The sequence below is a fragment of the Macrobrachium nipponense genome, chromosome 14 (assembly GCF_015104395.2).
Source record: "Macrobrachium nipponense isolate FS-2020 chromosome 14, ASM1510439v2, whole genome shotgun sequence".
In the NCBI taxonomy this organism is placed as follows: domain Eukaryota; kingdom Metazoa; phylum Arthropoda; class Malacostraca; order Decapoda; family Palaemonidae; genus Macrobrachium; species Macrobrachium nipponense.
This window is the reverse complement of record NC_087207.1, coordinates 56,405,418-56,429,457: the sequence shown is the minus strand read 5'-3', so window position 1 is coordinate 56,429,457 and position 24,040 is coordinate 56,405,418. Positions and strand designations below refer to the sequence as shown.

General features: G+C 47.4%; 1 protein-coding gene across 6 annotated transcripts in view; it reads left to right on the top strand.

The window, feature by feature from the left end:
* LOC135226523 (uncharacterized) overlaps window positions 1–24,040 on the top strand; it is a 54,298-nt gene that overhangs the window by 16,861 nt on the left and 13,397 nt on the right. For 2 of the 6 annotated variants that reach the window (XM_064266160.1, XM_064266163.1), the window contains exon 2: window positions 10,960–11,053. The exons of 2 other annotated variants lie outside the window; for them this stretch is intronic. The gene's annotated coding sequence lies outside the window, so the exon portion shown is untranslated. Of the gene's footprint in view, window positions 1–10,959; window positions 11,095–24,040 lie in introns of all 6 variants that reach the window. 2 more of the 6 variants (XM_064266158.1, XM_064266162.1) reach the window with 1 other exon arrangement.

Below are 24,040 nucleotides of genomic sequence, written 5' to 3'. Positions count from 1 at the left end.
ATTCGAATGGGATTTTTTTTGTGGCCACAGATTCCGTGTTGGACAAAATGGAACTGCTCCTCATCAACTTCTTTGAGGAAGTTTATGAAGGGAATTCTTTGGTTCTTCTAAACCTAAACGACCAAGAAGACAAGTGAATTTTTTGTGCATTGGAATCTGCATCAGGATTCAATGGAGACTCGGCAATGGGTTCTTGCCGCATAAGTTATGTCTCGGCAAAAGAAATAAATCCCCTCTTTTCCTGACGCAACGCTTTCCGAGAGAAGTTTAGTTGCCAGGCAGGGTACTACATTTTTCTCTACAGAAGAAGAGATGTTTAACGTTTGCCTTCAGAGTTCGGGGTGCGATGAGGGCTTCAAAAATGTCCCAGAGGTATTCGAAGAGACAATAAGAGCTAGAAATCAGGGTTCCGCCAATTTCAGCTCAGAGCTCCTTCGACTTCCAGACTCCTTCCCTTCTTCGGGCAAGGAATAGGGAAAGATCATGCAACGAAAGGAACCTCATCAACATTGTAAGAAGAGATATCGTAGCAAAATGAAGGTTCACGAGGATCCTCTCAGAGGAAGACTCTTCTCTCTCGTGTGTTAGATATCCTGTCGTCTACTGGGGTGTAGCTGAACTAAAATCACTCCCCTTGCAGGGGCCAAAAGCTTCAAAGGGAAGAATTTCTTCCACCCTTCTCCGGTCTCCTGAAAACTATGTGGTTGTTCAGGGACTCTCGGACATGTAGGCGCCAGCCAAGCGGCCAAAATGCCAATACAGGCGAAAAAGCCAGAGGCGGACAGTTCCAAGGAACTCTGTCAGGTGGATACGGAGAAGGAGCGGGCTCCAACATGGCGCAAATGCGCCAGAGGCGAAACAATCGGACAGATATAAGAGTGTCCGAGGGGACAATCGTCAGACAGCCTAGAGGACTCTTCCAAGATCGAAGCTCCAGCAAGTGTGGAGGAGCCAAAAGCCAGGCGCGAGGCGCCAGCCAGGTCTAGGAGCAGCCAGGCTCTAGGAAGCCAGCCAGGCTCTAGGAGCCAACCAGCTCTAGGAGCCAAGCAGGCTCTAGGAGCGGCCAGGCTCTAGGAGCCAGCCAGGCTCTAGGAGCCAGCCAGGCTCTAGGAGCCAAGCCAGGCTCTAGGAGCCAGCCAGGCTCTAGGAGCCAGCCAGGCCTCTAGGAGCAAGCAAGGCTCTAGGAGCCATCCAGGCTATAGGGGAGCCAGCCAGCTCTAGAGCCAGCAGCTCTAGGAGCCAGCCAGGCTCTAGGAAGCAGCCCGGCTCAGGAGCCAGGCAGGGGCTCTAGGAGCCAGGCAGGCTCTAGGAGCCAGCCAGGCTCTAGGAGCAGCCAGGCTCTAGGAGCCAAGCCAGGCTCAGGAGCCAAGCCCGGCTCTAGAAGCAGCCAGGGCGCCATCCAGTGCCGGCTCCTTCAAGGCTAGGCTCCAGTCAGGATTGAGGATCCATCCAGAGCAAGGCTCCTTCCAGTAAAGAGAAACTAAAAGCTCTGTCAGGTAAGAGGGGCTAGTCCCCTTGATATATCTAGGGAAGGCTCTGCCATGAAGGGGTCAGCACCCATTGCACGATCCGAGAAGGGCTCGTCGTGTACGCGGGCGTAGCCCCCATTGACATGGATCCAGAAGGGTTTGTCAGTCATAGGTCCCTACCTCGCGAAAACTTCTTGCAGCCAGACTCATAGAGAGTAATCATGAATTCTTCTGCCAGGCTCAGGTGCCTTCAGCGCAAGGCACCAGGCCAGACGCAAGGCTCAGCCAGCGCGAGGCGCTAGCAAGAAGGAGGAGCCAATTCAGGCACCAGCCAGGCGCGCAGCGCCAGCCAGGCGCAAGGCGCCATCTAGGCGCGAGGCTCCAAGCAAGGCGCTAGGGGCGCCATTCAGGCGCAAGGGCTCCAGCCAGGCGCGAGGCGTCTAGCAGGCGCTAGGTCCTGCCAATGCTAGCCAGGCGCCAGGCTTCACCCCAGAAAGAGACTATATCAAAGAACGCCCGGCCTCTTTGAGACATGTGATCTCCTAAGCCACTGATAAAGGCATTGATGATTTCCTTCAAACAGCTGAGAATGAAAAGCACATGAATGCGAGCTTTTCCGAATTCTGTTCTTTCCCTAACAAATGTCATAAGGACATATTAGCCTGTCACATACGGGAGATTGCAACTCTGTGTTGACTTCCCCATTATCCGAAGGATGTAAGATACTTTCGAGGGATCCTTCTCTCTTGGTTGAACGTGTCTGCGGATCTCACATTGCTTGTGGATAGGGAGCAGATACTGATCCTTAACTAGTGAGTTAAATTTATTAAGTCGGTTTTTTCTTTGGGTTGTTTGAAAGGAGTTTGTAGATAACTCTTTCAACTTAGCCACAACCCTCGTTTAGATCAGGTGATCCGGGATCGGTGTTGTGCTCCTTAATTATTGCACTAGGCATAGGCCTATTGTCATGAAGAGGCTCAGTCGAGTAAATGATAAGACCCCATCGACAGACAACAAGAACTCTTAGCCATAGGTCACATCCTCGTGAGGCTCTTGAGGCGAAGCAGATCCTAGGCATTAGCCATGGAGGCTTCCGCCCTGATCAAGTAGGAACCAAGTTTTATGTATTTATTACCTATCAAAGTATGTTGTTTACCTGCTATCAGTAAAATAGTTGTCTCTTTCCCACCCACCAAGGGTGTCAATAGCTAGTATATATCTGCTGGGCTAAGTTCCATGTACAAAAAAATGATATTGTCACGATACAATAAGTTTTGTACATACTTATCCTGGCAGATAATCGATGATGGCCACCCAACCTCCCTCAGGAGACAGGTGGAAGAGAAAATCTGGTTCTGAACGGGTAATAGTCTATGCTGCCACCAGGGCAGGGGCGGTAGACACCTGACCTACCTGCAGCGTGTGCCGCGAAATTTCGAAATTTCTGTCGGGGACGACGGGAGTCTATAGCACTAAGTATATATCTGCCAGTAAGTATGTACAAAACCCCCTTTTTATTGTATCTTAAAATACATGTTCATACTTTCACTGATATATGGAACAAAATGTTGTTTATGTGCTGATTACACACTGCAATCTTGAGTAAGATCAATAAACGTTCCATATATACGATACATTGTTCAAATGAGTGCTGGAAGCTGGGAAAGATGGTGGACAGTCCGTGATTAGACCGGCTAGTCACATGATAGCGCCATATGGAATTTCAAAACTGCCTTGAAAACATATTGTCACGAAGAGCGTTACATGCTATTTAGTCGTATGGGGGCTTCAATATCACAATATGTTGACGAACACTTCAATCGTGTGAAGTCCGGCCTTCGTGTTTTTGACAGTAGCCTTGGCCAAGGAAAGTGAACAGTGGCACACACATGGATAAGCTTAATCAACCTTGGTATCATATATCTTGATATACATTTTGGGTATTTCAACTTTAGGAGGATTAAAGGTTGTTAGTAGAGGGTTAGGTTATTTGTGCATAAAAAGTTAAAATTTTTCATTTTGTTGACCAGCCCACATTCATAAGTCTTCTTTGGTGACTACTGCCTTCTCACAAAATATCTAAAGTTATTGAGAATGAAATCTTGTTGCATATAAAGTAAGTCACTTTTAGAAAAGCTAGCCTCCAAGTGTAAAACAGGCTTAAAAAATCAGGTTGGAGAATGTAAATTTGGAGATGTCTCTGTTAGTTGATTGAAAGTCAAACTTCAGGAACTTTGTTTGCTGGTCTCATCTTTGATAAAGTTATTTGCCTAATGGCATGTGTTTAGCCTAATAAAGTCAATTTTTACCTCACATCGGGACCAAAGGCAAGGGTCTACTTGTTTGGTTTTATGTACAGTAATTCACAGGGATGATTCTCTCCCTGGCCGGCCCTTGTATGTTTTCAAAATAAGTTGCTTCTTATATTTTACAATTGTCTTTTAGTGTTTTCTCGTCAGTATCATAGCTCCTGCAGAATGGGAGTCTTTAGTTCTTTGAATTTCTTCTTCAATAAGCAGTATGGCCTTTTATTTTCCCAAGTTTTACCACTTTAAAGGTGTGCTATCAGTACATTATTTGATGTGATTTTGCCATATATGGCAAAATGGTCATTTCTACAATTTGTTGCGCTATGAGCAAATTCCCGACATTTGTAGCATTGACAGGGCTTGTAACAGTCCTACTTACTGCAACGTATACAACTTATCACCTCTATCGTAAATAGCCTGCATATTGTGGTGTGCATTGATGATATATTGTCATAGTTGTATCTTTGGCTCATTTCTTAACAATTTCAAGTTGGTCTTGGGAAATATGATTACCCTAATCCATGGATTTTCATACACAAGCAACTTACCGGTCAGATAATATACATAGCTAAGACTCCGTCGTCCCCGACAGAAAATTGAAAGTCGCCGCCACTCGCTACAGGTAGCGCAGGTGATCTAACCGGCCTGCCCTGGGCGGCAAGGACTAGGAAACAATTCCCAGTTTTCAACATTATTTTCTCTCGTCGCGGTGGTACAACATGTGCTATACCTCCTGAATTAGATTCATATTCATCCTTTGCTCATGTTTCTCGGCTTTTTGGTGACGTATCTGGATCGTGTGGGCATTCGCTACTGTGGGACTGTTTTTGGAATTGCTTTTTTGGGATTTTTTCAGTATGTCATTCAAATGTGAGCTGTGAGAATGTGTGTGAATGTAGGCTGCAGGGGAGGATACCGAAGCTTCGGTTGATCCTCACACTGGATGCCGTTAAATGTAGGGGGTTTCAGTGTTCTGTAATAATACTTGTAAGGAATCGAGGGATTAAATGCAGAAGATGTGGAAGACTTTGACTTCTTATTGAAGACAGTTAGAGAGAATAGGGTTAGAGTCTGAAAGGTGTTGAGTCAAGCCTATTGAGCCTTTTCTGATAATCTAATCACTGATTTAGATTCTCCCTATTGTATCTCATTCTCAAGTGTACTTTCGGAATCGGCCTCTGGAAATCGCCAATCTGAAAGCTACGATAGAGAACATGAAGTCCAGATGGCGGACTTGCAAGGTAAGGCTAGTGAAGTGAGCATTACAGTTGTAAGGAGTTCTCCAGTGTTGTGGAGGGGCGTTTGATCGTCCCTAGACCACAGACCGCTCCCAGGCCTAGACCTCTTCCAAGTCCCATGCCCAGAGAGAGAAGAGAAAGTCGAAAGCCTTAAGAGGTCGTGGGGATCCCCAACGTCGACGGTCCTTCAGTAGCTCGTTCGGGGCAGGCTGCTCAAAGGGCGCTATAGGAAAAGCGTCCTTCGTGAGTGTTTCTCGTCCTCTCCCTCTCCCTCACCTAAACGAGGTGGAAGGAGTCGAACTGCGAGACCTCTGAAGCGTCAGATGAAGAACCCGAAATAGATTCGAGTCCAGAGCGTTTCTCGATGAGCTCCCTCTTCTATTAAGAAGGAGAAGGTGGCGTCAGCGTCACATGACGATACGCAGAAGTACCCTTTCCTACTTTCTCCCCCGAGTGATGACAGAAAGGCGTTCATGCAGTGGACGTGGAGAAGCGTCAAGGAGAATAATTATGGCAGATCAAGCAGAAAACTGCTCTCTAGTGAGAGTTTTAGCGCCTCGTAGGAAGGACGTGGCGCGTTACCAATCAAGAGTCTCGTCCTCTCCCCTGCTAAACGAGAAGCGTCATGCAGACATGAAACTTCTAAACATCTTACGAAGCTTCGGGTTCGACGAGCGAGAACGGTTGCTTACGGAAAGTTTCGTTAACGCCAGAGAGACGTAAGACGTCTTTAGACATGAAGCGTCATTGAAAAACTGTTGTTAGAAGTGACGCTACGACCAATTATTTGACGCCAAGTAGGACGCCTTGGAGAGCGGAGCGTCTTCCAGGCGCGAGGCGTCATCAGACGTCAGCAGCCAAGTGAAGCGAGAGACGTCAGCCAGACGCTTTGGGAACGCGGAGCGTCATCCAAGGGGAAGGGCGTCTTCTAATTATCAAGAGAAGCCTGAGCTTGTGGCGCCTTCCAAGGCTATTAAAGCGGGAAAGAGGAAAGATATCATTCCCTCTAGCCCTCTCCATATTATGAGTTGTCTCTCAGAAGAGGAACGGACGGAAAGGGGAGCGGGTAGACTCATTTAGATCCCGGTTGGAGAAAAAACTCGGCTGATGAATATCAGGGGAAAGAGAAGGACTGTCGAACTATAAGGTTTTGACGTCCTTGCTTCTTGAGGAGTATGAGAACGAGTGACTCCGGACGTCATCCTTCTCCGCGCTCCTCTTTTCGAGGCTAAGACGAAGAAGCCTTCGTCTTTCTCAAAATGAAGCCCACCATTTCTATGAAGAGTGGGGCCTTACAATCTTAGACTCATGGATGAAGTCTAAGAAAAGACTTAGTGAGAACTATTCTTCTGCATGCCTCCAGCGAGATTAGCTGGTAAAAAGAGGCATTGTATCAGACGGGAGAGAATATGGGTATGCTCTCCCGTTTCTACGTCGGGAAGCAGACTTTTCGACCTTAGTGACGCTTCACGTTCGACAAGTCTCAATTCGGCACGAATTACGTGGGAATTTCTGAATGGACCTCTCCTCAAGGGACTTCTTTCATGTATTGAAGTTTCAACTTCTAGATGGTCCTTGGGGTGATGTCCAAGAAAGCCATGATTCGGAAGGAATCGAACCTGAAGCCATGTATGCAGATTGTCTTGTATAGACAAAGCGTACAGGGATGGCGTTTGAAATATCCTAATGTTGGAGAGGTCTTCTAACGAAGAGGACTGTTTATGGGCCTTCTTAACCAAGGCGTGTTCACACGTCAGAGGGCAGCGCTACTGTTTCGCCTTTGTCTGACTTTTGGTTCCCTTCTCAGTAGTGAAGGACATTGCTCATTCTTTCACTGAGAAGGCGGACTCGGATCTTCTGACGCAGTCAGCAAGAAGAAGAAGTCTGCTTCTGCCATCCTGACAAGGAAAGGACCTAGACATCAGTTCAGCCCTTTCGAGGTGGTCCGCCTCCAGACCTCCCGCAAGAAAGGAGGCTCGGAGAAGAGAGGTAGGTCTGCCTTTCGTCCCTTTAAAAAAGGGAAATGAAGCTTTCTCTCCTCAAGCACCAGTAGTGCCAGGCTCCTGGATTTGTGGAGGCCTGGACACTGATAAAAGCGGAGAGCTGTTCTTTCATTGGCTATTCATAAGGAAGGGATATAGTATCCCTTCCTGAACACTCCTCCCCTAACGTCAATACCAAGGGAACTATCAGCCAAGTACAAGGATCCTGTTGCTGAGGGATACTCTTCGATCGATGTAGAACAAATGTGGGACAAGCAGACGATAGAACTAGTACTAGATCAAAACTCCCGGGGTTTTACAATTGCCTTTTTGGGCGAAAGCCTGGAGGCTGGAGAACAGTATGGACGTCAGCCTCTGAACAAAATTTGTTCAGAGGAGAAGTTCTCCATGGAGACTTCTGCTTCAGTCCTAGCGTCATTACGGCAAGGATGATTGGATGGTGTCTCTAGATCTCCAGGACGCCTACTTCACGTTCCGATCCACCTTTCATCGAAGAAGTACCTCCGTTGCATGACGGGGGGAGGATCTTCAGTTCAGAGCTTGTGTTTCGGCCTGTCACAGATCCCAGGTCTCACAAGGCCTGATGAAGAATGTGGCGAGGTTCTCACCTCAAAGGAGTAAATATCTTCTCTGTATCTGGACGACTGGGCTCAATTCAGAGCAGATCAGAGAGACAGTGCTGGAGGACCTAAAAGTTAACTCTAGATTTGATCAAAGCGTAGGGATGCTCGTGAACCGCGAGAAGTCTCAGCTGACCCCCAGACAGGACCTAGTCTATCTGAGGATTCGGAGGATTCTCGGGGTTTTCGAGTATTCCTTCGCAAGAGAGAATCGCAAAAGTTTGCGGAAGTCCTCTCTTCTTAGGGAAGGGAACAACGGCGGCGAGGGAATGGTGAGCCTTTAGGGACCCTTCCTCGCTCGAACAGTTCTTCCCCACTTAGGAAGACGCATTTACGTCCGTCAATTCTTCCTCAAGAAGTCTTGGAGCTGGTAAAAACCGGACAGCTTTCGGACGTATTTTCCCATTCCAGTGGAAGAAAGATCGCACCTGGAATGGTGGTGCCCCATCTGAAGGAGACAAAGGATCTCTCTAAAAAACACAGAACCCAGAACCTAGGTTGTACTCCGACGCGTCGGAGGAAAAGGTTGGGGAGCGACATTAGGCTCAGAAGAGTGTCAGGCACCTGGGAACCAGCGCAGGTGACTTGGCACCATAAAACTGCAAGAGCTCTCGCCGGCATTGGCTTTGAAGAGTCTAGAACTCTGGGTCAAACAAAGTAGTGCAAGTAAACGTGGACAACACCACAGCACTTGCCTACATTCGAAAAACAGGGAGGGACTCAATCCTCGTTCCTTAGAACTGGCGAGAGACATATTGCTTTGGAAGTCTCCACAGAACATCTCCCTTATGACAAGGTTCGTTACAGGGAGTAAAGGAATGTGAGGGCGGACAGACTCAGGCAGGAGGAACCAGGTCCTTCATACAGAGTGGACCCTACACCGAGGAAGTTGTCTAGATCTCTGGTCAGCTGTGGGGGACAACCTCATGGTGGATCTCTTCGCACATTCATTTCCAAAAGGCTGCAGTCTTTTGCTCTGTCGTGAGGAAGATCAAAGAGCATTATGGTAGACGCCTTCTGTTAAATTTGGCTCGAGTATGACAGTATATGCTTTTTCCCCATTCAAAATCCTTTGATTAGTAATGGAAAAATTGTGCGTCAAGGAGCCGAGGATGACCGTCATAGCCCCCCTTTTGGCCGACCCAAGATTGGTTCACGAGTGGTAGAGTGGATCGTAGACTTTCCAAGATCCTACCAAGAAGGGATAAAAATGGATTCTCAGACAACCACACTTTAAGAGTTACCATCAAAACTCCCCGCCCTCGCTCTGAGTGCCTTTCGACTATCGAAGATTGTCAGAGCGAGAGGCTTTCTCGGCGAAGGTGGCAAGCCGCGATCGCCCGAGAGCACGCAGAAACCTCATACGAAAGTATTACCAATCGAAGTGAGGTTTTAGAAGGTGGTGTAGATCAAGAGTTGTCATCCTCCTACTCTACTCTATAGCGGAAAATTGCTGATTCATGCTATTCCTGAGAGAAAAAATCTCATCTAGCTGTATCAACCACATAAGATACAGAAGTTATGCTCTCTGCTGTCTTCAGGAATAGAGGATGAGATCTGGCAGATAAATTAAGATCTCCACGATCTCATACAGGTCATTTGAGACTCAAAGTGAAGAAAACGGTACCTCCGAACTGGAACCTAGGACGTAGTCCTCAAGTTTCTTTCATTCTGAAAGATTCGAACCTCCTAATCTGGCACGTTTCGAGACATCACCAGAAAATGCCATTTCCTATTATCTTTAGCTACGGCAAAGAGAATAGTGAATACATGCTCTGTAGGATAAGTAAGGATCAAGGGAGACTCAGCTATTTGCTCGTTTTTAAGACCTGTTTTAGCTAAAACGAGAATCCCACGATCCCTGGCCTAGTCATTCAAAGTCAAAGGCATACGAGTCTCGTAGGCAGAGAAGGCAGAGAGCTCTATGCCCTGTAAGAGCTCTGAAGTTCTACCTCAGAGAAAGCATCAGATGGGAGGCTCGAGACCACGGTCTTTGGTGCGCGGTAAAAGACCCCACAAGACTGATGTCCAAGAATGCGCTGGCATTCTTTTGTGGAGAAACTCATACAGACGCTCATAAGGTTGGCATGACGAACCAGTTACAACTGTTGAGAGGTAAAAGCTCATTGAGTGAGAGCTGATAGCGACGTCTCTCTCGTTTAAGAATATGTCGCTAAAACATCATAGCATACGACATTTTTGGAGATGCAACTCAGTATTTGCATCTAATAATGAAAGACGTTCGTGTGACATATGAGAAGTGTTTTCTCTAGGTCCTTTCGTAATCGGCGGATACGATTTGGGTACGGGAGCGGACACATCCTTAAATGATATACTTTTCTTCTTTTGGATATGGTCTGGAGTCTCTCGAACAATGGCGGACTTGGTTTAGCACGGGCGGCCGTCTATGTTGTTCCCCGTTTTAAGAGATTCTTGTCATATCTAATTAGATGAGTATATTTTTTTTTGAAATTATGTATGTGTGCGTAGTGGTTTTGAGTTACGGTTGTTGTGACGAGTTCGGGGATAACCGAAGGGTGCCAATCAGCTATGTATATATCTGACAGTTACAGTGATTGTATGAAAATGATATTGTATGATACAATTAAAGTTTCATTAATACTTACCTGGCAGATATATACAATATAAGGCCCCACCCACCTCCCCGCAGTAGGACAGGGGCAAGAGAGAAAATATGATAGAAACGGGATGTTCCTAGTCCTGCGCCCATGTGGGCAGGCCGGTAGATCCACTGACCTACTGTAGCGAAGTGGCGCGAAATTTTGAATTTCTGTCGGGACGACGGAGTCTTAGCTATGTATATATCTGCCAGGTAAGTATGTATGAAACTTTATTGTATCATAACAATATCATTTTTCTTTTTAATGTTATTGACTATGTCGTCTTCATCCTTCGGAACATGCACTACTATTATTTTGTGTTTAAGTTTACCCTCCTCATTTACCAATATATTACTGATTCTCTGAATCTCTGTTATTGCTTTTTCTAAGTTTTCCCTATCTGGAAATCTTACAAATAAGTGTTAAGTGTCTGTCTCTGTTTTTCAACTGTTCAACTGTGCCGTTATTTTATTCATAATTACCTTCTTTTCATTTGCTGTTGTGCTCTCTTCGTCTGAAAAGTATATACTATTAGTTTAACCAGACTACTGGGCTGATTAACAGCTCTCCTAGGGCTGGCCCGAAGGATTAGATATTTTTATGTGGATAGGAACCAATTGGGTTACCTAGCAACAGGACCTACAGCTTTTTTGGGGATTCTAACCACATTATATTAAGATAATAATTTCTAATCACCAGAAACAAATTCCTTTGACTCCACGTTGGCAGAGGGGTAATCAAATTCAGGACTACCAAATCGATAGGCGAGCATGTAAACCACTCGTCCAGCAAGGTCTGTAGATTTGGTCAAAAGCACCTACGTATTTGTTTTGAGTAAGTCGACATAAGTTTTGTCCATATTTGTCATAATCTTTACATCTTTAGCAATACGGTGGACCCCCGTATTTGCGTTCTCCGGATTCGCGGACTCACACATTCTCGGATTTGTCTCAGCAACATTTCCCCGCATTATTCAAGGAAAATTTGCATATTTGTGGTATTTTTCTGAGAAATATCAACAAATTCCTGTTTTTTTTTAATCAACTTCATCATAAAAGTGATTTTGACGAAGGAAAAATCTATTCTGGGATTGGCTCGTGTCGCCCTATGAAAAGGATCCTAATATCATTCTTTATAGGAAAATTGATCTAAAATTACCAGAGAAAAAAAAAATTAAGAAAATGTCAGTAAATGACTCGCTCACTCTTAAAAGAAGTGTCGGTAGATAACTAGGCGAGTGTGCGAACACTACCACGAGACAATAATCAATTAGAACTTCCAATCAGAATCCCCCCAAAGAGCGAAAGCGTTACCAACGGGCGATGCAGCCGCTAATACTACTACTCAGAGGACGCCCGGACAGCAGCGCCCCTAGCGGACATCCTTAACTAAAAACTCTTGTCCTGCAAGGGGGGGAAACAAACCAAAAACAGGGGGGGTTTCATAGGGCGAACACGAGGCCAATCACCAGAAATAGATTTTACTTCATCAAAAATCCCTTTTCTGGGCTCAGCCGTGTCGGCCTATGAAAGAGTACCAGAGAAGAAAACAGAAAGATGGAAAAAGGGACAATGAAAAAGCAGTGTAAAATGATGGATATAATATAAGTAAATCAATTACAGCATACAACTAAGCACTTAAAATTACACCTTTATTACAACGTAAAACAATAGAACGTAGCTAATCTTAAAGTACTAAATATAATTAAAGTAAATTCAGAGATGCAGTAATAAAACAAACCAACAGGATTTACTTTAACATATTACAAAATATACAAACTCCATTGTGTCCTACCTAGCATAAAATAAGGGTAGTACACTGAAGTCCATCATTAATATAAGTATGCAAAATATATACAAACATTGTGTCCTTACCCTAGCATAAAATAAGGGTAGGTACACTGGATTACATATCCGTACAAGTGTTGGATGTCCCTAGCAAAAAAATAAGGGACAGTCCACATGATGAGTCAACGGCATAAGGCTATGATATTCGAGTAGCCTGGCGATAGTGGTGAGGCATGTTGGATGACTTAGTCGAAAGGAGACCCTGGATCTATACTACAACTACTAAACAGTATCAGGGGAAACAAGTTCCCGCTGCTACTGCTGAAAACTTTAAAGATTCCAAGGACTTAAGATAATGCCGTTTAAAGCTGTCGGGATTTCCATACCAGTATATTTCTAAGATCCTCAAAGTTCATATGTTGAACAATAATTAATGAGGTGGTACTCCCCTGATATTCATGTGCTTTTGGGAATGACTCAGGGTGCGCTTGTTAATGAAGTAAAAGGATTGTTGTCTAATACCTTTACTGACAAGGTACACCTTTTTCCTCTCATGAAGAGAGCACCTGAGGATCTTGAAGAAGTACGAGATAGGAAAGTCAAGAGGGGGGGGGGGGTGTCCGATACTGGGCAGAGAGAAAGTATTCATGTGTGGAAGGGGATAACCTTACAAGGAGGCCACCTTGCAAGAGGATCCTCATTTTGGCTAAAAAGCTCCGATCCGGGAGCAAGTAGAACTTCTCCTGATGGGAGAATTCCACATGACCCGCACCCTGGATACGAGCCGACAGTTCGAAATTCTGGCTCTGGGCTAGGCTAATAAGAAATAAGGTCTTCCTCAGGAGCATTATGATGTACAAGATGAGTTGTCAGTATCTAAGCTAGTTGAGGACATCATTTAAAAACCATGAAAACGTAGTAGGCCTCGAGAATGGGTCTAAGTCTAGCACAGGGCTTTAGGGATAGATGTGAAAAAGATTCAGTCAGATCTAGTTGAAAAACCTACTTGAAAGTTGTCAGCAACTTACCTGAAAGATAGATACTATAGCTGTATTTTCTGACGTCCGACAGAATTTCAAAACTCGCGCACACGGCAGTGGGCGGCCAGTGGTAGTACCCTTCCCGCCGCTGGAGGCGGGATATCAGGAACATTCCAAATTTTTCTATTCATATTTTTTATTCTGTCGGCCTGTCGGTAAACATCTGTTTACAGACTACTGCTCAGGATTTTTGGAATGACTCGTTTCTAATATCTGATTGATTTGTGGTATTGAATTGATGTTGAATGGCATGCGCGATAGTGGACCGTTTTTATTTTGGATGACTTTTCTCGATAAGATATGTCTGGATCACGTGGTGTGAGTTTCAGAGTGTGTTGTGAGTGCTGATTGTAGGTGAGGCTACCGAAAGCATCGGTAGACCCCACACAGATCTATGAGTTGTAGGGGATTTCATTGTTGATTGACATCGGTGCAAGGATGTGAGAAATGACTGATGATGAATGGAGAGCATATGAGTCCACTATCGCCTTAAATGGATGCGCGATAGGATCAGGAAGTCTTCCTCAAGAAGTTCTTTCCAAAGGTAAGACTAACGATTCTCCGCACTAATCACCTGTAGTGTTTACAACCCCTAAACCTGGTTGCTTCGGGCTAGATTCTGTGTCGGGAGGAGCGGATGCTCTCTCTATGATTTTGGAGTCCCTTCGCACTATGGAGACAAAGTGAAAGCCTGGAAACTGGCTCGGTGCAAGTGTGTGATCGTGCCCCAGTGTTGTGGAGGGGGCGTCAGATCGGCCCCCATAATGCCTCTAGGCTAGACCTCTATCAGACTCCCAAGACCCAGGGAGGAGGTATGCGAAAGCCGCAAGAGGGTTACGGGGGCTTCCCACCGATCTGGCGTCCCTCGGCAGACCATGTAGCAAAGACCCAGGCTGCCAAGGACCGTGAACGAGCACGCGTCTTGAAGGAGTGCTTATCGTCCTCCGAAGCGTCCTCCCGCGCAAGGGTGGAGCGCTCGGAGAGACTCTCGTCCGTAAAGAGGACGTTTCTTGCGGAGGGACGCTTCACGTCCTCTTTCGCCCTTCGTCGGAAGACGCTGCTGATGTATTTTCCGCTCAGAAGAGATGGTAGATCTCCTACGATGAGGACGCTCCAGGTTGCGGCACAGGCGCGTTACACTGAGAAACAGGTAGCTGTTCCTTGAGAAGGAAGGAGGCGTCCCCTCGCCTCGTCTTCTCACAGGACAGTCCTGCTTCCTCGACTCATTGCTTCTCAACGAAGAACATTCTTTGTCCCTTCAGGACAGCTCATCCTCGCTTATGGCTCAGGACTCGACAAGCAGCAGCGAGCCTAAGCGAGGAAGGAACTTAGGACTCCTGTCAAGAGGACTAAGCAGTCTCCGTTGCCTTCTCTCCTGCGTCTCGTTCGCCGATCGCTCCCTTAAGCGATTCGCCGATCTCGTTCGTCTTATAGAAGGCCGTTACGACCGGACGCTTTTGACGACGGGGTGCCCCCTTTTGTGCAAGGCGCCGGCAGGACGTTCGGCAAGAGGCTGTTCAGGACGTGTCAGGACGCTTGGCAGGACGATAGAGGGCAGTTCGTCAGGACGCTTGGCAGGCAACCACCCCAAGACGCTAGGCACTGAGTTCGTCAGGGACGCTCGGCAGACGTTCGTCAGGACGCTTGGCAGGACGGCTCGGACCGGACGTTCGTCAGGACGCTCGCCAGACGCTACACAGGACGCTCGCAGGACGCTCCCAGGACGCTAGACAGGACGATTGGCCAGGAAGTTCGCCAGGACGTTTAAGGGCCTCCTTTCAAGACGCTTTCGGGGATTCTGAACAAGATTTTACCCTCCAGACACTTTGTTACGAGCTCAGGAAAGTATGCAAGAGAAGAGAGGTAAAGACGCTTCTCGGGCAGGTGGACTGCCGCGGAAGGCGCGGAAGCGCTCGTCCGCTCCAGGACGCTCTTCCATCAGAGAGCAGTAAGCGTCAGAAGAAGACAGCCGTGATAAGGCTGATATTGCAAAGGATAGGGGTCCTTTGATTCTTGCTAAGGACCCTCCAATTAGGACGTCCTTCGCCGACAGACGTTCCTCTTCCGGAGAGAAGAAGGAGAATGGGTAATTCGGCTGATCGGGTGAAGATGAACCTGCTACAGCCCCTCTACTCGGATTACAAAGTCCTATCAGACTCTTGCGTCTTCTTGAGGACAAATTTCAGCCGCAGCTCCCAAGTTCTCTCCTTCACAGTTTTGTCATCGAAAACGGGGAAAATCCGGGGTTCGTAGAGCTTGAAGACTCTCTATCGACGGAAACGTGCTTCAAGAAGTCCAGGATGGATGATAAGAAGGAGAGACCAAGGCAAGACGACCTTCGCCTTGCCTCCTACTAAACTAGTGGTAAAGGAGGCATTTGGTATAAGGGCAAGACGAAGGGTAGTTAGTATCCCTTGTCGCTAAGGAGATTTCTCAGCCTTGTAGACTACAGAGGAGGGTCACTTTACCCTCTGCAAGGTAACTTGGACCGCGTCGGAGACAGCCATCATCTGAAAGGTATGCTTAGGCCGCTGGAAAGTCTTCAACTTCCTTGATTGGTTTGGGGGTCGGATTTACAAGCGAGAAGCCAGAATCTCTTAGTCTGGGGGAGCTGTCCAGGTGTTAGCATGTATGGACAAAAGCCGTCAGGGATGGTTCGGAAGCGCTAGTATCCACTTTGGGACGACTTTGTAGCAAAGAAGAGCTTTGCTGTGCAACTTACAGCTCGTTCAGTGACGCCAGTCAGAAAGCGGTACTTGTTGTTTTCGCCTCTTTCGAACCATCTCTTCCCCCATACTTGGTAAAGGACTGACGAACAGCTTACAAGAGAAGGCTACTCAGGATCTTTGGCCCAGTCTACACGATGTCGCCGGACCTTCAAACATCTGCGCTGCAGTTCGTTCCGCCGAAGTAAAAGTAAAGCCCTTGTGGGCTCCCCCCTCGAGAGCAGATCTCGAGGGAGAGGTTTCAGAGGAAGAGTCTTTAAAACCAAAGCCTCCAAGTGAAAAGCATGTCCTTCAGACACCAGGCGGAGCCAGACTGAAGTATTTGCGGAGCGTGGAGAGAGAGAGACCGGACTCTTGGTCCTCAAATCGTGGAGCAGGGGTACAAGATCCCCTTTTTAGATCTTCCTCCTCTTTTCTACGACTCCCAGAGACCTTTCTCATCCTACCAGGAGAAAAGAAGAAAGTCTTGTTCGATCTCCTCAACAGATGATCGACAAAAGAGCGGTGGAAACAAGTCGCGGACCTGGGGTCCCAGGTTTCTACACAGAAATCTTCACGCGCTTTAAGACCTCATATATGTGAGGGCCCAGTTTCATGCCGTGGCGCTGTTCCACGTTCTACAGATGTATAGCCATACTTGTATACACAATGTACACTTATTTCGTTGTACACACAGTACTCAAACTTCACGATGGAGACGCCTTCTTCTTTTCTCATTCTGTATCTCGGGAGCGTTGAGACCGGCGACGAGATTTCGGTATCCTTTGGACTTGCAGGACGCATGATCTCCCAACACTTCCCCGATACACCCACTTATTTTCTAAGTAATCTAATATCTACAGCACCTCGTCTTTTGGAACAACGACAAAGCCTTCTCTGGCAGTTCCCACAGAGCGATGCCGCTTCGGACTTTTTTTTATGACCACCCGGCTCCGATGGTGTCACAGTAGGATGCAGAACGTAGCGAGGTGGCTACCACTCTTCGGGAATAAGAGTTTCCCTATACCTCGACGCTGGCTGATCAGAGCGTCGTCTGAGAGAGGAAGTGTCTGAAGCAAGGACTGCAGTTCACTTTTAGCCTGTAGCGAAGTCCCTAGGAATTGGTCATACCTCGAAAAGTCGCACTGACCCACAACACAGTCCATCCCGTGTATCTGGGGATTCAGAGGAATCAGTGGCTTTCAGAGCGTTTCCGTCCCAGGAACGTCAGCAAGCTAGGATTAGAAAGAGCTCAGCCTTTCGAGGAAGGAGAATTGCTCGGCGAGGGAATGGATGAGTATGCTGGGGACCATTTCCCGGCTGGAAAGGTTTGTTTCCTTGAAGACTGCACATCAGGCCCTCCATTCTCTTGGCAGACGAGTGGAAGGCAAAAGACGATATCGATGCAGTATGAGGATATCGATTTCGATCAAAACCATCCTAAGATGGTGGTTGGACACTCAGAAGCTGAAGAGGGGTGTTTTGCCCCTAAGTCTTTTGAAGCACCGACCTAGTGTTGTTTTCAGACGCTTCCATACAGATGGGGAGCACACTAGGGGGGAAGGAAGTGTCAGGCTCGGAGAGGGGAACAGGTAGCCTGGCAATAAATGTAAAAGAAACTGCAGCAGATAGTCTGTCCCTGCAGTCTTCGAGAAGAGTTGGAGAACAAGATTGTTCACGATTAAACTCGGACAATACCACAGCATTCGCTTATTTAAAAAACCCAGTGGAGGTACACACTCAGAGCGTTGTACTCCACTAGCGAGAGAGATTCGTGTGGGAAAAAGAAAGAGGTGTAAACGATCCTGACGAGATTCATTGCAGGTGTGCAAAACGTCAGGTGCAGACCTTCTCAGTCGTGGGACCAAGTCCTTCGACGGAATGGGACCTTGCACGAGGACGTTGTCGAGACCTCGGGACGCTAGTGGGGGATCCGTCCACTCGTCGACTTATTAGCAACGTCAAGGGAACAAGAAAGACTTACCTCTTTACGCTCCACGGTCCTACCTGGATCCAGAGGCAATCGCGAGGTGGGGACGCGTGCTTTGGATTGGACGGGGCAGGGACCTTTATGCCCTTCCCACCATTCAAGATTCTGGGGGAAGTCATGAGGAAGAGCAAGTTTGCGGCCTCGGAAAGGGACAAGGCTCAACCTGATCGCTCCGATGTGCCAGCAAGAGAATGGTTCACAAGAGGTAATGTCTTCCTTTGTAGACTTTCCAAGGACATGCCCTGGAGGAAAGATCTACTCAAACAGCCTCACTTCGAAAGGTTTTCACAAAAACCTCTCCGCCTGCGGTTGACGCGTTCAGACTATCGAAAAAGTTGGCCAGAGCGATGAGGTTTTTCGAAGGCAGCTGCGAGAGCAATCGCACATGCGAGACGTGCTCCACAAGAGCTGTTTACCAGTCGAAGGGGGCTTCTTCAGGGCATGTGTAAAAAAGGAGGGTTTTCCTCTTCCTCGACCTATGTAAACCAGATAGCTGATTTTCTGCTATGTCTCAGAAATGTGCAGAAATTAGCGGTCCTACATCAAGGTATATAAAACGCAGTTGTCAGCGGTTTTAGGCACAGAGAGAGGACAGACCTGTCTGAACAACAAGGATATTTCATGACCTTTTAAGTCTTTCGAGACACGAAGGTTCCTCAAATGAGACCACCTTCATGGAATCTGGATTGTAGTCCTGAAATTCCTTAGCGAACACTTTCGAACCCCCCACTTCAGACAGCGTCTCTTCGGAATCTGACAAGGAAGGCTCTTTCCTAACTTCTCTTGAGACGGCTAGAGAGTTAGTGAAATTCAAAGCGTTTAGGCAAGTTAATGGGCGTCAAAGGTGACAATGCTGTCCTGCTCGTTGAAACATCTTTCTTGGACGAAGAATGAAAATCCTTCGAACCTAGGCCGAAGACTTTTGAGATCAAGGTATGTAAGTCTGGTGGGCAAGAAACCAGAGATAGTTCCTTTGCCCGGTAAAGGGCTCTCAAGTTCTCGTGCATAGACTAAAGAGGTTAAGTCGTTCCCTCAGGTTACCTCTGGTGCTCTGTGAAGATGCCCAGAGTTCCCTTTATCAAAGAAATGCAGTGGCTTTTCGTTTCTAAGGGGACACCATTCGGGCGGCTCATTCATCTTTCCAGAAGACTGATTGAGCCTCTTCCGCGTAAAAGCGCACGAAGTACGAGCCGTCGCTACCTCTCTTGCCTTGCAAAAGAACATGTCAATCAAGTGAACATCCTCGATTGTACCTTTTGGAGGAGCAACTCCGTCTTCGCCTCAATTACTTAAGGTATTGTGTAGAACGACTATGACGATTGCAATGCACTGGGGCCATACGTTCTGCGGACACAGTATTGGGCGGAGGAAGACTCTTTCCCTATTCCTTAGTTAGGTAAGTTAGGGTGTGTGTTTTTAGGGTTGTGGGGGAGTTCTTATTGTGAAGAACTCCCATCCGTAGCTAGTTTTAAGGGTTTGTGTTATAGTTGGTCAGTGGTGTGGTCAGTGCTTCGTTGCCCTCATTTGTAGGCCTCGAGATCTTGTCACGCTGAGGTCTCGCACCCGTTGAACAGAAATCATCCAGAGCGGACCCAGCACTACAGGTCCTCCACCTGGCTGGCAACTCTGTAATTAAGCCAAAGCAAGGCCTTACGTGACAGTAATCAAATAGTCTACTTGCAAACAGGTTAAGGAACCAAGATGTATATCATCTACTAATTTGAGTTTCCCAAAAAATCCATTCTGTCTTTCCCCACCATCCGAAGGTGTGATTCAGCTATATATATATCTGTCAGGTAAGTGCATGAACAAAATGTTATTGTTATTATACAATTAGGTTTGTTTCATATTACCGGGCAGATATATTAATTAAAAGTGCTCCGCCTCCTCCCTCAGGAAGACAGAGCATAATACAAAATATGAATAGAACATGGGAAATGGTCGATATCCGCCTCCCAGCGGCGGGGAATGGGTACTACCACCTGGCCGCCAATGCGTGTGCCGCGAGTTTTTGAAATTTCTGTCGGACAGTCCGAAAAATACAGCTTAATATTATCTCGCCAGGTAAGTATGAACAAACTTAATTGTAAATAAAACAATAACATATTTTCTTCAAAGCCGATTATGGCGTGTAATCGTGCTAGCTGCTAAAACCTTTTTCAAACAAGGACTGAAAAAGGATATAGCCAAATTAACTGTCATGGTTGTGTGTCGATTCTCTCAGAAGATGCTAATGTTTTAACAGCTGAGTCATATTGTCAATGGTTGACTCTCTCTATCTGATTATAAGAAGAGAATATTCTGTGGGTCATATAAGCCTCTTTATTAGCGCAAACTTCATGAAGTCAATAAAGTTAGGGTCTGGAGAATTCTGAGGAAGCGAAACACAGTCCTCATTTGTACAGATTGTGTAGCTTGGGATTGGGGGGATCCGTCGAGGTCGGAGACCAATTCCAGAAGAAGAGGATTACCAGTTGCTCTTGGCCAGTCCGGGATGCAATCTAGAAGATACTATCCCTTGAAAGACCTTAGGTTGCTAGGACTTTCAAGAGAAGATCACTGGAGAAAAATGTAAATTCTCCCCACTGGGTTCAATACAACGACAGGGCGTCCGTGCATTAAGCCAGAGGGTCCAGGTGGGGGCCACATAGCAAGGAAGTTGTGGTATGCTTGTGAGGGCGAAGAGATCACTGGAGACCTGGCCTCTCCGGACTACCAACTGGGAATGACCGGCGTCCAGAGACCACTCTGATTCCAGAGGAACTGACCGGGACAGGGCGTTGCTATCAAATTTCTTACTCTGCCAGAGTGAGTGGCAGACCAATGCCATTTGTGTTTGTTTGCTAATGCAAAAAGATGGATATCTATGACATGATCACATGCTTGGATTGGACCATCCTCTGTTGATGCAATGAACTACACTGCACTGTCCAAAAACTAGCCTTAGATGAGACTTCTTCGGAGGGGAAAAGCAGCCTCTCAGAGTAAGAAAAAAAACTGCCATGCTTTCCAACACGTTTATGTTGGAGCGGCGAAATTGAACTGACAAGTCCCCTGAACCTGTTGAACTCGCGGAGGATCCCCCCCACCCGGGACAGGGATGCGTCCGTGTGAATTGTTAACACTGGGAAGGGATATGAAGGGGTACTCTCTTGGATAAGTTCTGTACCTTGACCAAGGACCGTAGTTTGGGGATGTTGCGGAGGATCTGTTTGGGATTACTGACAACTTGTCTCGATATTTGAGTTGCTATTGACCGCCAAATTTCGATTTATATCTTTCAGCCTTGCTTTCAGAATGGATATCTGTTACCGAAGCAAACTGAAGAGACCCTAGGATTCTTCTCCTGTTTCTTCTTGACGTTTGTTTGCATTGAGGATTGCCTGACAGATTTTGCTATTTCCTCCGTTTGGCACTGGAATTGACAGATTGTGGGAAGACAATCCATTGATTCCTTTTAGCACTGAAACGGATTCCGGAGTAAGTCTGGATTCGTTTTGTTTATCTGTAGAAACCCCAGATGTTCCAGAAAGTGAACTACTTTTTGGGTTGCTTTCAGACATTCCTCGACTGTGGATGACCCAGATTCAACAATCGTCGAGGTATGCTGTGATACCATGATTACCTGAGCTCTCAATTGTTGAACAACCACTTCTGCTAAGTTTTGTGAATACCTGGGGGGCACATTCAGACCGAAGGGCATTCACTTGAATGAGAATGTTTGATTTCCAGCCTGACGCCTAGGAATGGGCGGAAGTTGCCTGGACTATAGGGATATGATTAGTAATGCGTCTGTAGATCGATGGAGCATGTGACGGCTCACGCGGAAGTAAGTCCTTACTTGCGATGAGGGAAGCATCTTGAACTGTGTCGCAACGAATGAAAGAAGATTTAGCTTGACAGTCTAAGATTACCCTTCTTTTTGTTGAGCCTTTCTGGAACGCTGAATAAGCGACCTTGAAATTTAGAGTTTGCTCTCGCAAATAGCCCTTCTGAAGGAGTTCTTCCGCGTTAATCTGTCATCCTGACAGATCTGGGGAATGATTTTTGATTGGAGGGGGATCTGTTATCCAACTCCAGGGCCCAATCCTTTGGACACTAGGCTTCTGTATGACAATGCTGAACCCCCCACCTGTGGCGGAAGAGGAACAGCCTCCCTCCTACCTGGGGAGCCTTCATGTCGATGGGCGGGTTGGCACCACGCCCCCTCTGAAACCTGGCCTGCTCTGGTCCACTTCCAGCGCCCCCACGCTGACGAAAAGTAACCTCTCGCCACCTACCTCTCGGCTGGACGTAGCCTGAGCCGCCATATGTGGGTTTGAAGGCAGGCAGAGATAGCGTAGGAGGTGGATGGATGAGATTGAGGGGGACACAGGAGGCTAGGCTGATTCTGCCGTGAACCAGCAGGTTGTCCTTGTGGGTAACTGGGACCGCCTGCACAAATTGCTGCTGTTGCTGGAGTTTTTTATATGGCGGAACCTATTACCAGCCTTCTTCTGTTTCTTACCAGCAGTGGGAATAGACTCCTGTTTCCTCTTCGAGGGAAATATACCCCACCTAGCTCTAAGGCTCTGGTTGAGCCTAGCAGCTTCGTGGTGTACTTCGTTAACCGCGGACTCTGGGAAGAGATCCGCTCCCCACATGCTAGAGGCTAAGAGTCTATTAGGCTCATGCCTAATGGTACACTCTTGTAGGACATGCTTCCGGCAGTTCCTCCTAGCCTGGAAGAAATCGAAACAAAAGCGTCCGTTAGAACCGTCTGGAACTGAGATTTCGCTAGAATCTTGAACAGCGGTTCCGTAGCATAGGAGAGGGCAGCCATTTCCGTAATAATAAGGGAATTGAGGGACCTGCCAAACCTGGATCGCGCATCAAAAACTCTGCCTGGATTAGGGAATCCGGCAGCCTTGGTAGTTTCTCTCCGAACTGGTCCATGGCGCAGTCCGGTTTGAGCTTACCAAGCGTGAATGTAGCTGGCAAGTTCTCCCACAATTCTCCGAAAGCCGGGAAGAGTGGAGAAGTAGACTCCGCCTCCCTCAACTGTGGGATGGGTTCATCCTTGAGGACTGCCTGAAGGGACTTCTCCACTAATTTCGTGGCGAACGGAAGAGAAACCTCCTCTTCCGTCGCGAAAATAGTGAAGGGACTCTTGTAGGCCTGGAGTTTGGTGTTCGTAACACTCCCAGTCCTCAAGGCAGTGAACCATTCCCGCTGAGCATGATCTCTACTATATAAGAACCGACTCTTTAGAGATTTTGTCTTCCCTCGTCAGAGCGTTGGCGTCAGCCTAGCATAACCCATGAAAGGCTGCGTCAGACCCGGAGGGTAAAAACTCGAAGTCCTCAATCCTTCGAGTTCCACACTCGGGATAGAGATCATCCCATCTTGAATGGAGCGTAGGCAGCTACTCTCCAAGGGTTCTCCATAGAGAAAGCTGGCAAGGAGTCATATGGCGGGAGTTGAAGAATCCCAGTGCTTGGCGCTGGGGAGACTGGAAGAGGGACCTGAGATAGCCCCGCTACTCGGTCCTCATTTTCTCTCATCCTGTTAGAGAGATCTTGAATTGACTGCCCTGACTGAGACAGAGTGCTTGACAACTGTGCAAACATCTGCTCGAACCGTGTCCCCAGGGCGGAGACTTGCGAGCCAACCAGCTCGCCCACCTGTTGCATCACCACTGCTGAGAAAGCAGAGGGATCAAAGGTGCTAGGGCCTGCTACCCCTACCGGCGTAGCCGGAGTGGAAGCGGTGGAGGCGGGAGAAGGCAGTGGCTCGGCGGGAGCGCGAGCCTTCTCCTTAGAAGCCTTGCTTCTGGAGCTCTTTGGGTGAGAAGAGCTCGGCCTTGCTTTCACCGCATCGGCGTAGGAAGTCGACGACTTCCTAGCCGAAGAAGACGAAGACGACTTCTTCGAAGTTGTCTTGGCTAGAGTCTTCGGTTCTCTCTGTCCCTTCACCTTGGCGGGTACAGAGAGAGCGGGAGAGCGGGTAGGGATCTCAGATCCCACAAAGCCTTGGAATGAAGCACTTGAAGAGGGGACAGGAGAAGATCCAGAAGCACCCAAGGAAAGACCTTGGGCGCGTCGACACACCTACCTCAACCAACAAATCCTCCACCCCTACCGCCATAGGTTCGACGTTAAGGTCCAGGGCAGCGACGTCCGGGACCGACTCCTGGGAGGCTACGACGTCAAAGGACTGCTGGAGGTCTTGCTGGATGGAGGCTATCAGCGGGGCAGCGGACAAGGGGTCAACGTAGCC